We start from the raw sequence: 10,563 nt of genomic DNA, 5'->3' as shown, positions 1-10,563 counted from the left end.
TACACCTCCCATCCAATCCGAGAGTCGAACCATCCTCTGATACCACTCTATAACACCCTCCTCCCACATTTACCCAAGTAACTAGCCAACCAGGGTAAAAATGCAACGAGAGGCTACTATGATCGGGATTTGACCTACTATGTGACCTTAAGGAATTGGAATCGATGGAATTATGACACACATACATCCGACACCAGCCTTAGGACCCATACGAACCAAACAAGTACTTCATAGCTTGCCCCTGGGTCCTACTAAAGTTTTGAGCAACCTAGGCCAGAGTAATGCTCCCCAGACATAGCCCAGGCAAGTTATAACGCTCTCCAACCCTTAGCCAAATCTGTTAGTCTCTAGGCTAACACTCTGTTTGGTCAACATCCCGGGATTTCAGCCAGCTTTTTAGGCCCACAAGCCAACACACTTCTCATAATTGGATGGTAACTTAAAACCGGTAAAAGCACAGGTAAACAATGATGCCAAAGCGATGAAATGAACAAGACCATATCCAGGCACGGGGGCTTCAATGGGAGAGAAATACCATACCACATGGGTTCATATTGGGGGATATATATTGAGGGAAAAATGACATAATATATTGGGGAATATATAGGGGGTAAAGGGTTTTCATATTGGAAGGTATACAAGATGGAGCTCAAAGTTAATGAAAAAATATAAAGGGGTATAAAAAATGATAATGAAAAAATGGATACCTACAGTGAAAGTAGGGGTTTTTTAAATTAGGAAGGTGTATTGGGTTTGTATTGGCAGCAGTTTAAATAATGTGATTTTTAGAGGTATTTTACAATATGTAGTCAAATTAGGGGTATTGTTTAGTATGCCACGAATGCACGTGATATGACAGAGGTTCTTTCATTGAAGCCCCCGTGATCTAGACCCCTACTAGCCATGCAAGGCATTTCTTCAAACATTTCTTCAACATGGTTACAATCTTGTATCCAAAATCTGTCTAATAGTTGTCCAATATACTTCTTCTGAGAAATAAAAATATATTTGGGTTTCTAATCAACTTCAGTCCCTAAATAATAATGAAATAAACCCAAATCTATCATGTCAAAAATTTTCATTAACTCCTTTTTAATGGACACTATATAGTCATCATTATTTCTTATAATTATCAAATCATCTGCATAGACAACCAAATATACAACCGACTTTCCAACTTTCTTAACTAAAAGAGTTGCATCATCTAGATCAAACAACTTATAATTCAACTTGAGAAGGCGTTCAGTTAGTTTTTCATACCATGCAAGGGATACATGTTTCAGTCCATACAACGCTTTTACCAACTTACATACATTTTTCTCTTTAACTTTAACAACAAAAACTTCAGGTTGAAACATATAAATATCCTAATTCAAATCTTCATTCAAAAAATTTGTTTTAACGTCCATATGGTGTATCTTGCAGTTATTCTGAGTTGCGAGAGAAAACAAAGTTCTAATTATGCCCTATTTTGTTGTAGGAGAAAATGTCTCTATGTAGTCAACACCTTCCTTCTAATCATATCCTTTTGCTACACACCTTGCCTTGTATTTATGAAGCAAACTATCTGTCGTATAATTGATCTTATACACTCATTTAAAACCAATAGGTTTGACACCAGCATGAGGATCCACTAACCTCCAAGTTCCACTATTAATAAGTGCACCATATTTCTTTTTGATTTCATCCTTCCATTCATCACAATTAGAAGCTTCTTCAAAACAACTGGGTTCACTAACTTTAGAATGATTGAATCCACAATAATGAGAAACGTTACCTGAACTCAAAAGTAACATCACCTTTATAAGAACTTCTTGTCTCAAAGTCATCATACTTGCTTGGAAATCTTCGAATACGTGTGGATCTTCGTAAAGGTTGTTGAAGTGGTTGTGATGGTTGCACATCTTGAAAAACAGGCTCAAGAACAAGCTCTTCAAGAAAATTTTTTGGCTCTACAGAAACATTCCTTAATGAAGCGCTCCACATCTGTGGATCTCATTCATATTCTTCTTCTTCTTCCATCATTCTTTCTACAGAGTTGCAACACAAATTCTTAATTTCCTGTGTCAGAACTCTATCTCCTTCATTTTATGCTTTACATCTCCACACTACAACTAGTCCCTAACCATTCTGCTTTAGAAGGCTAGGGTTTCAAAAAAAAATTGGGTTACAAGCCTTCATGGCCTGTACTTCTGGCCATTAATTTCAATCATTTATTTAGTCTCAGAATGTCTCAAGCACTGGTTCTCCCACAACCAGGAACTTTCTCCTAGGGTACAACACACCCTTTAATCCGAAGGGACATTTGACATGCTAAGTAACATTATGAAATTTTCAATCTTTTCACGTCCAAGTTGTTTGGTAAAGATGTCTGTGATCTACTCTTAAGTAGGACAATGTGTAAGATGAATGACTTTGGCCTCAACGTAATGTCGAACTAAGTGATATTTGGTGTTAATATGCTTACTTCAATCATGAAACTTGGGATTCTTGGTCAATTGAATTGCAGAAGAATTGTCGACAAATAATGGAGTTGAAGTTTTTTGTTTCTCCTGCAAGTCTTCAAGTATTTTGCGAAGCCAAATGATTTCTTTGGTAGCTTGGGCTGCTGCAACATATTCAGCTTCGGTGGTGGAATCATCATGAACAGACTACTTGCATGATCTCCAACTGGTGGCTATTGATCCAAGATTCATCAAATAACCAGAAGTAGAGACTTCATTCTCCTTATCTCCATCAAAATCAGAATCTTAATATTCAGTGAGATGGAAACATGCAGCTTTGGAATATTTGATGCCATATCTTGAGTGCATTTCAAATACTTAAGCACTCGCTTCACTGCATTCCAATGGCCTTCACATGGCTAATGCATGAACCTGGAAAATATCCCTACAACAAAAGATATGTCAGGTCGAGTAGTAGTTAGAAAATTCAAACTTCCAACAAATTGCATGTATTTTGTTAGATCCTCAAACGTACTTCCTTCAGTGGAAGTAAGCTTCAATTTTTTCTCCATCGGAGTAGCAATAGGGTTATAATCCAACATCCCAAATATGTTCAATAGTTGTCCAATATACTTCTTCTGAGAACTAAAAATATATTTGGTTTTCTGATCAACTTAAATCTCTAAATAATATTGCAATAAACCCAAATTTGTCATGTCAAAAATTTTCATTAACTCTCTTTTAACAAACGCTATATAGTCTTCATTATTTCCTATAATCATTAAATAATCTACATAGACAACCAAATATACAACCGACTTTCCAACTTTCTTAACAAAAAGAGTTTCATCATGATCAAACAAATTATAATTCAACTTGAGAAGGTGTTCAATTAGTTTTTGTTACCATGCATGGGATGCATGTTGTAGTCCATACAATACCTTTACCATCTTACATACCTTTTGTTCTTTACCGTTAAAAACAAAACCTTCAAGTTGAAACATATAAACATCCTCCTTCAAATCGTCATTAAAAAAGTTATTTTAACATCCATATGATGTATCTTCCATCTATTCTGAGCTATAAGAGAAAACAAAGTTCTAATTGTGCCCCATTTTGTTGTAGGAGAAAATGTCTTTATGTAGTCAACAACTTCCTTCTGAGCGTAGCCTTTTTCTACAAGCCTTGCCTTGTATTTATCAAGTGAACCATTTACTATGTCGTCTGCAGTCTTGGCTACCAGTCTCCCAGCCTCGCGGTGAAAATTGCGCAATCTTCACGGACTGTCACACATGTATGTTGCATGTTAGTCCTCTAGTTTTTTTTTTTTTTCAACTGATAGATTGCTTTCCATGAGTGTTTCTATGTCTCTAGGTGTCACAAGTGTCATTCGCCCCCCAACAACACAGGTACAATGCCTTCCAGGAGAGCAAAGTCAAAGACACCATTAAGAGCGCATCTGGGGATGCAGTCGATCAAGTGTCTATGAAATTTCCTATCCACGAAGACATCAAGTTGTTCATGGACAAGGATATCAAGACGAATGGAAATGACATCACAGCGAGCAACACCATCAGCAACAGCAGAAGGCAGCACACTTGCACGCGACAAATGCAAGAGGAAGGTTGTTGAAAGCATAGAGGTGAAGCAAAGCTGCAAGTTCAAAGCAAATCTACTCGTGATGAAAGTAGCTTTAGAGATTGAAGCTATGAGGTGACGGAGCGACACGAAGATCGCGCAAAGCCAGCGAGAGAAGCAGAGAAGGATTTTCATGTGCTGAAGTGGAAACTCAAGGAAGAACAGGAGTTGCATAGTCTAGAGAATGATTTGCAGTAGGAATAGGTACAGTAGGGGGCACAACATGCACAAATGAATGAAACTATTCCCATACAAGTTATAGATCTATCCCAGTAGCTGGCATGGAGCAGACAAGGTGAGCAGTTTTTTTGATCGCATGCAAGGGAATTGAGAATCATGCATGTCATTGTGTGAACGAATGCGATCCCACCCATGTGGCACACTCACCGAGGCGAAGATAGGAAGCAAGTTTGACTAGAGCTAAACATGTATTACAACAAGTTGATGTGCACAACCACCAACACATTCTTGGATATTAGTGCAGACATTATGCATCAGCATGTTTTCGGTACATGTTCATTGTAATGTAACATCATGTAAATTGAAAGTCCAAGTGTCGATAGTTGGACGTAATAGTCATGTAGTAGGTGAAGAGTCATAAGGGTAGGTGAAGAGTCACAAAGGGGAATGTCAAGGGTCACACCACCCTTTGCTATAAATATAATCTCATAACTCATTCTAGAGGCTTTTGGTTAGCCAAGCTTCCGAGAGGAGTATCTTAGAGAAAGAATGGAGAGTATTGCAACGAGCCTTGGCTTCTCCATTGTGAAAAGCTAGTATATCTCTTTGGAGGAGCAGGCGGCAGTGACTATAAAGTTTCGTTGTCGGAACTAGTGGTTGGTCATGGTTGTATTGTATGACTAGAAATTTCACCTCTTAATATAATAGAGCCAACACGTTTCATGCATATGCCATATTATATTTAAACTATCTTATTTACTCTAAGTGATATATGTATCTGTTTGCTTATGCATGCATGTGTAGCTATTCTATGTATATGTATGTATGAATCTTACTGAAATGTGTTGTTACTTTCCTTCCAGTTTGTGATGCATCTTTGCTCGTGCATTGCCTTCTTAACTTTGTGCTTTCAAAGGCTTCTAAGGGTCGCACTCACACCACCCTCTGTGTGTTAGGATCGCTCATGCACCTTCCTTGACTTGTGGCATATGTCACACCCTTGCTACCAACAGGGGCATCTTACTTGCCTCTGTGTGAAACCGTAGTCAAGGCAATACCGTACGACCCACCGCTGGGACTCCTACACCAAACGGTCTGAGGTCTAGTTGGGACTTCTTAATGGGGAGATCCCCTTACATGTTGGCCAGTCCAGCACCATGAACATTTTGGCACTAGAAAAAAGGCCAGATGACAAGCTGAGTCCTCACATCTATTTTGAATCTCTGCATATCTATCATGACTAACTACAAAGTTTCTCTTATGGAGTGTATGTCTTACGGAAACGACTCTGAAATCTCAGAAGATCTTTCCGATAACTTGTCACATAAAACATACGATGGTGGAGGCTATGTAGCCTTGGTTAGGCATGCAGTCAATGTTATAGGCTCATGCAAAAGACATGGAATCTTTGAAGAATACATGACCTACGCATTGTTTGCCTACATGCTTCAAGGGCACCCATTGCAATGGTATGCCACGCTGCCTGAAAAATCTATTCATTCTCTTTCTCATCTGGTTGAAGAGATAAACCGTGCTTTCAATCATTTTTACCGTAAAGCACTTAATAAAGAAATTCCGAAATTATAAAAAGCACTTGATGAATCTATTGAACAGTTTCACACATGCTTTTGTAATCTTGCATACTGATTTCCTGAAGATGAATTTGATTGGGAATTTCTCGATGGAAGACTTGAGTATCTTCTTTACATATCAAAAAATTCTGCAATTCTTGAAATCATTGCGATCCTGCTCAACACACTTTGGTGATGAAGTTGCACAATCACGGGGAGGCATAGTTGCTATCACAATTGACTGTCCGCCTTCACCTCATCAAACAGCTCCACCACCATAGAGTGATGTGGGAGAACATGCACAGACATATGTTGAACTTTCACATCCTACCACCTGACCTTCTCTTGATATATACGCAGATTTGGCTTGTAAGCCTGCTAGTTGTCACATGGATCCATTCCCTCAACCTCCATCCCCACGTTTTGTTGATCCTCCTAATTGTACTGTCTTGTGCTCTTCTGTTTCAGACTCCACAGTTGGTGTTGTAGAAATTCTCACTGTAGATTAAACTGATTATGCAATGTACTAAAGCAAAATACTTAATCTACTTCTACAATCAAACTTGCTAAAGCTTAATGGATTTTGAGCAAGATCAAACAGAACACATATTATAGAGAAGAAGAATCAATCACACATGAAACATAGAAGAATACTCTGGGGAAAGCCTTAGCTAAAAATCCCACTATCTGTATTATCATATAAATGGAAATATCTCAGGATTACACAAAGCTTTTGCTCTCACAGCTATCCAGCTCTCAGTACAATCCCTCTCACTACTCATAGATAGAATAGACAACTCATATGCATTTCCCTCTATTCTCCAAGCCTCCTATTTCCTTGCGCAGTTTTCCCTGGGTGCTCCTGCTGTAACCTTGTGTGACACTGGTCTTACACACTACTCCAACACACTGTAAAACTGTGCAAATCTCAAGGAATGAATTCCTTCTGGATGCAAGAGATTTTCTTATAGAAAAATTATTGCAACTGATAGTACACTGTCCCTGCCTTTAATCTCAACTGGGTCTTTATCTAAACTGACATGCATGAGTTATTCATGAGATAATATTCAGTTATCTGGAGAACACTAGTTTCATGCATGCATGCATTAACTGACTGAACTCACAATCAGTTCCACAAACTTTTTTAAACTAATCTAACTGGACTTAACTCAGTTAGCTAACCTAACTAATTAAAACTCAAATAAAACTCATCCTTATCTCCTTAATTAAGGGATAACTTCCTCAATCAAAGGGATAACTGTTGCATGACTTCGCAAAGAATTCATGTTTGAATTTCTTTAACTAATTAACTAAGGATGAATGAATTAATTATTTTTCAAACAACTAGTGAGACTAAATTCAAATTTTAATTCAGGGACAAATTAAAATTGGAATATCTTTAAATGCTATCCTTAGCAATGTTATTTTTAGCATTTCTAGTTTTAGCATTTCTTGTTGCTATTTTCAATAGGTGTTGTGCAGCCAACTTGCGGCATCATTCATGATGAGTGTGTGTGGGAATCTAAAGAAGAACTCGTGGTGAAGGATGACTCCCTTTGAGCCATGCCTCACCCACTTTATCATGACATCCCTTGTGATTCTGCCACTGTTGATTTCCCCTATGAAAACTCATTTCCGAATGTTTCTACTTTCGATCGTTCACAGTACACGTCAGATGTTAATATGTCATTACATTATAGAGAGGGCACATCTTCCTCTAAAAATCCATCCAATTTGTATTTTCTGAAAACACAGAGGGTGAACATCCTTACTTCTTATCTACCCCTCTGCACGGTCCATCAAATCATGAGGATGCGTATAAACATCCTGAATTTTTTGATATTGGTTGTTGTGGTCTATCTACTTCTTCATATGATAATGATGTTGATTCAATTGTTTTTAATTTATCTAAGACACTGGTATATGATGATCTATCTGTCAACGAAGTCGAAACCCCATAGACTGTCGAGGCACTTCAGCCCAAGCTGATGTTTATGTCAGGTCATCACTTTCCTGAGGTTGGTTTCATGTCCGATAAGGAAATTGTTGAAACATGCGAGGCTCCTCAGCACTATCTACTTTGCATTTATGATCAATCCAACACTTAGATTTCACTTTCTCCATTTGAACTACATGATCCCATCGCTCATGCGTTGGAGGAATATTACACAGCAAACACACTTGCATAACATAAGTGGTCTACCATTCTCACATTTTCTTACATGTCATAGTCAAGAGAATGCATGCACTTAACATCTGCACCAAATGTAGCACAACACCATGGCAAGTCCACAGAGTGCATGTCATGCACTTTCACTCATTTTTGTTTTGTGGACACTTCTAAGCTTGGAGTGTTTACGTCTTCATCATTATATCTTTCATGCTTGCTGGTTTGCGCAACTTCTATGTTCGCGAACCATGCCTTCACCAACATGGGTCGACCAATCCTCCGATGGCTGCATTAGAAGTATCGCTTCACGTGAGATGACCCATGCACTGTTAGCTTAGGAGTAGGAGTAGTATTTGCTTTGAGTTGTTTGCTTGCATGCATGTTTTATTTTTTTCTTTGTGTGTTTTCTTGCTTGCTTGTTTGTTTTCTTACTCACATTGCATATGCATTTTCTTCTGCTTCTTTCTTTGCATTTTGTTTCGTTTCCTTGTTTTTGTTCATAGGCTATTTTTGCATGGGCCGTGTACGACTCTTGAAACAAGCTTGGGTAAAGTACAAGAGGACTTGTACAACTATTAATATTTAGTTATTTATTGTCCACTCTCTCATGAATAATTTTTTACCTTCAGTCCACGATACATCAATGGAAAATATGTACTGTTCGAAGTGAACCTTGGTGAAAACACAATGCTTGTGTGCGAACTAATATCACCTACTCTAGTCAGTTGTTTTTGGGTTAATCCTTGTTAGCTCAGTCAAGTAGAGTAAGGTGAGGGAGAAAACCTTAACAAGCACGCCAAAGGTATATATAAACTACTTCTCTGAAGGAACAACCTCTTTTGCTCTCAATAAGTCGGGATCTGTCTTCTTCCTCTCAAATGAATAAGTGCTATGCACAGTTATGAAAAAGTGAAAAAAATGGAAATGCAGAGAGGTGATACAAGTAATACAAGTAACTCTGTCGAGGTACTAACCAAGATCGCTGGTAGTGGAGCAATGCTTGTGTTCCTGCGTGACTCTGTCGGGGTACTGTCCAGGCCTGCTAGGAGCGAGCAACACTAGAGATGAAAACATAAACTCTGACGACCATAAGGCTTGTGCATCAATAGACCCCTCAACCCCAATCGAAACAACTGTGTTTGCTTGGCTTGGAATGTGTGTCGACCGACCAAGGGCTTGGCAGATGTTACATCTTACAATCAAGCAAGTGCGGAAACCAAGACAAACAAAGAACTGAACAATACTTCCAGAGGTGTTAGAATTGCTTTTCACGAACAAGATCCATTCAGAGAGCTGGAGTTCTACCAGTGTGTCACCAAGTGTTGTAGCGGCTACAACCACCCTCCGAAATTTTACCTTAGCTTCATTTTGGGGCCTCCATACCAACCATCCTCAAAAAAATTTATTTTATTGTCAAGCACATCAGCTTCAGCTATTTCATAGAGTCTTGCCAGCCTGTGCATGCAAGTTTGTTCCACCTCCTTCACAGGATGATTTCTGGACTTAGTGTCAGTTGCTGGTTGAGCAGCTCCCTCTGGGAATTACACAATTTTGGAGGGGAACCAGCCTTCCCTCTAGAAATTGTGCAAACCCAGCTTGACACCTAGTTGGGCTACAGAATTGCGCAATTCTTCCTAATAGTCCTTCTCTCAAATATTGCGCAATTCATCCCAAGACAACTTCTCAGCCCAAAAATTGCACAATTCTGGGCAACAGTCACCTGTTGTTCCTAGAAATTGCACAATCCCTCTCAAAAAGCCAACCCGACAAGTAGCAGAAATTGCGAAAATTAGCTAGCCAGCCTGCTGGGTTCAGAAATTGTGCAATGCAGTCAGACAAGCTTCCTTGAGAAAATTGTGCAGTCTCACCCAAGACAACTGCTCTACTTAGAAATTACACAATCCTGGGAATCAGTCACATGTTCATTCCATAAATTGTGAAATCACTCTGGGACAACCATCTCTGCTCAGCCCAAAAACTGCATAAATCCCTCTCCTAGGCTCGTAGACCGATGCATGTGCCTTCAGGTTGACCGGTTCCCTCCAGGACTCAGAAAAACTTATTTGCATGCATAGAATTATTTTCCTAAGGTAGCATGCAAAGGAATCCCTATATTTAGGGATCTATTTTTAGAAACTAGAGGTTACATCCATGGATCACTTTAGAAACCTCCCGCCAAGTGTCGCTTTTCCTAGATTTGTGGCATACGTGTCATAACCTCGAATTCATCAAAACTCATTTTATGGACGCTGCAGAGCTCATTCCTTTCATCGATCTTGCAAATTTGACATCCCATATCGAATATAGGAGTCGTTGACACATTCATCTCAACTGTTTCGAGGTAAGCCCGCTTCACATATCTTGCGTTGTGTTTCTGTCGCTTTTTGCCTTTCGGCTTGTGTGAGTGTTGTCTGCTTGATTTTTGGGAACGCTTTTTGTCGTTTGCATGCATCTTAGCTTGTACAAGCATCATTTCAGTTTTCGTTTGCATCTCATTGTTGTCGCATGCATGATACTATTTTTGCACCAACAGTCACCGTCGCGGCGAGCCACTTCACTC

This window comes from Pinus tabuliformis, chromosome 4_1 (assembly GCF_031772625.1).
Source record: "Pinus tabuliformis cultivar Carrire ecotype Pingquan chromosome 4_1, CPIR1, whole genome shotgun sequence".
Classification (NCBI taxonomy): Eukaryota; Viridiplantae; Streptophyta; class Pinopsida; order Pinales; family Pinaceae; genus Pinus; species Pinus tabuliformis.
This window is presented reverse-complemented; position numbering follows the sequence as displayed.